Consider the following 4,062-nt stretch of genomic DNA (forward strand, 5'->3'; position numbering starts at 1 on the left):
GACTCACACACTGGTCACACAAGACTCACACATTGGTCACACAAGACTCACACATTGGTCACAGAAGACTCACACATTGGTCACACAAGACTCACACATTGGTCACACAAGACTCACACACTGGTCACACAAGACTCACACACTGGTCACAGAAGACTCACACACTGGTCACACAAGACTCACACACTGGTCACACAAGTCTCACACATTGGTCACACAAGACTCACACACTGGTCACACAAGACTCACACATTGGTCACACAAGACTCACACACTGGTCACACAAGACTCACACACTGGTCACACAAGTCTCACACATTGGTCACACAAGACTCACACATTGGTCACACAAGTCTCACACATTGGTCACACAAGACTCACACATTGGTCACACAAGACTCACACACTGGTCACACAAGACTCACACACTGGTCACACAAGACTCACACATTGGTCACACAAGACTCACACACTGGTCACACAAGACTCACACACTGGTCACACAAGTCTCACACATTGGTCACACAAGACTCACACACTGGTCACACAAGACTCACACACTGGTCACAGAAGACTCACACACTGGTCACACAAGACTCACACACTGGTCACACAAGTCTCACACATTGGTCACACAAGACTCACACACTGGTCACACAAGACTCACACATTGGTCACACAAGACTCACACACTGGTCACACAAGACTCACACACTGGTCACACAAGTCTCACACATTGGTCACACAAGACTCACACACTGGTCACGGGTTATCAAAAACCTTTTAATTATACCAGTTATGAAGCATCATGTGTAAACCATTTAATTGTACCGAGGTCTGATTATCAACCAGACCCCGAAACACTCTGCAGGTATACTCTGTAGATGAATGGTTCACAGAACCGACACGATGATAAATTAGACACATGTGCAACTCTTGGGTATCTTTATTAAGGAAACGTTTCGCCACACAGTGGCTTCATCAGTCATCAATCTTGAGTAGAATTCTACTCAAGATTGATGGACTGACCACATCGACTCAAGGTTGAGGGACTGATTACCTCATTCTCCTCCTATTCTTCAAGCTTCTCCTGTGTATGGACTGATGAAGCCACTGTGTGGCGAAACGTTTCCTTAATAAAGATACCCAAGAGTTGCACATGTGTCTAATTTATCAAGGTATACTCTGCAGGTATACTCTTGGTAATGAACCAAGCGTAAAGAATTGGATTGATTGTACCAATTATTAGGCATCACATGTAAATCACCTCCACTGTGGTTTACAACACCTATGTTGCTTCACTCTTAACACCCCAGAAACTACCTCCACAACCTTCTCAAACTGAAACTGACTTATCTTACTAACTTTAACTTTCATTATTGGCTCGTAACTTTAATTAACCACCTCACACACTACGTCCGTCTTGATACCTCCTCTGTCTTGATGTGCACTAGAAATAAGTTACAAAAACCCCATTGGAAATAAGTCACAAGAACCACACTGGAAATAAGTCACAAGAACCACACTGGAAATAAGTCACAAGAACCACACTGGAAATAAGTCACAAGAATCACACTGGAAATAAGTCAAGAGAACCACACTGGAAATAAGTCACAAGAACCACACTGGAAATTAGTCATTATGTCTGACTTTCTAGCGTTATCTTGGTCAATAATAAACATATACGTCACTATGCAGAACGACCATGTCAAAAACTTGTGAACTTGCAAGTACTTTCGTGATATCACCTCACATACGACACTACACCCGTCACATACAACACTACACCCGTCACATACGACACTACACCCGTCACATACGACACTACACCGTCACATACGACACTACACCCGTCACATACGACACTACACCCGTCACATACGACACTACACCCGTCACATATACTACAACCGTCACATACGACACTACACCCGTCATATACGACACTACACCCGTCACATACGACACTACACCCGTCACATACGACACTACACCCGTCACATATACTACAACCGTCACATACAAAACCACACCCGTCACATACAACACTACACCCGTCACATACTACACTACACCCGTCACATACAACAATACACCCGTCACATACAACACTACACCCGTCACATACAACACTACACCCGTCACATACAACACTACATCCGTCACATACTACACTACACCCGTCACATATACTACAACCGTCACATACAACACCACACCCGTCACATACAACACTACACCCGTCACATACTACACTACACCCGTCACATACTACACTACCTCCGGCACACACAACACTACATCCGTCACATACTACACTACGCCCGTCACATACAACACTACACGCGTCACATGCTACACTACACCCGTCACATACAACACTACACCCGTCACATACAACACTACACCCGTCACATACAACACTACACCCGTCACATACGACACTACACCCGTCACATACGACACTACACCCGTCACATACGACACTACACCCGTCACATACGACACTACACCCGTCACATACAACACTACACCCGTCACATACAACACTACACCCGTCACATTCGACACTACACCCGTCACATACGACACTACACCCATCACATACGAAACTACACCGTCACATACAACACTACACCCGCTACATACAACACTACACCCGTAACATACAACACTACACCCGTCACATACAACACTACACCCGTCACATATAACACTACACCCGTCACATACAACACTACACCCGTCACATACAACACTACATCCGTCACATACAACGCTACACCCGTAACATACAACACTACACCCGTCACATATAACACTACATCCGCCACATACAACACTACACCCGTAACATATACTACATCCGTCACATACAACACTACACCCGTCACATACGACACTACACCCGTCACACACGACACTACATCCGTCACATACGACACTACACCCGTCACATACGACACTACACCCGTCACACACGACACTACATCCGTCACATACGACACTACACCCGTCACATGCAACACTACATCCGTCACATACTACACTACACCCGTCACATATACTACATCCATCACATACTACACTACACCCGTCACATACAACACTACACCCGTCACATACTACACTACACCCGTCACATACAACACTACACCCGTCACATACAACACTACACCCGTCACATACGACACTACCCCCGTCACATACGACACTACACCCGTCACATACAACACTACACCCGTCACACACGACACTACATCCGTCACATACGACACTACACCCGTCACATACAACATTACACCCGTCACATACAACACTACACCCGTCACATACGACACTGCACCCGTCACATACAACACTACACCCGTCACATACGACACTGCACCCGTCACATACGACATTACACCCGTCACATACAACACTACACCCGTCACATACAACACTACACCCGTCACATACGACACTACACCCGTCACATACAACACTACACCCGTCACATACGACACTACACCCGTCACATACAACACTACACCCGTCACATACAACACTACACCCGTCACATACGACACTACACCCGTCACATACAACACTACACCCGTCACATACAACACTACACCCGTCACATACAACACTACACCCGTCACATACAACACTACACCCGTCACATACAACACTACACCCGTCACATATAACACTACACCCGTCACATACAACACTACACCCGTCACATACAACACTACATACGTCACATACAACACTACACCTGTCACATACGACACTACACCCGTCACATACAACACTACACCCGTCACATACAATACACCCGTCACATACAACACTACACCCGTCACATACAACACTACACCCGTCACATACAACACTACACCCAACACATTATGATGCTGCTCCCACCACTAAGGTAATAAAATAAAAGTGTAACAAGGTAATAAAGTAACAAGATAATAAAGTAACAAGGTAATAAGTACCAAGGTAATAAGGTAAGAAGGTAATAAATTACAAGGTAATAAAGTAACAAGGAAATAAAGTACAAGGTAATAA

Source organism: Cherax quadricarinatus, chromosome 11 (genome assembly GCF_038502225.1).
Source record: "Cherax quadricarinatus isolate ZL_2023a chromosome 11, ASM3850222v1, whole genome shotgun sequence".
In the NCBI taxonomy this organism is placed as follows: domain Eukaryota; kingdom Metazoa; phylum Arthropoda; class Malacostraca; order Decapoda; family Parastacidae; genus Cherax; species Cherax quadricarinatus.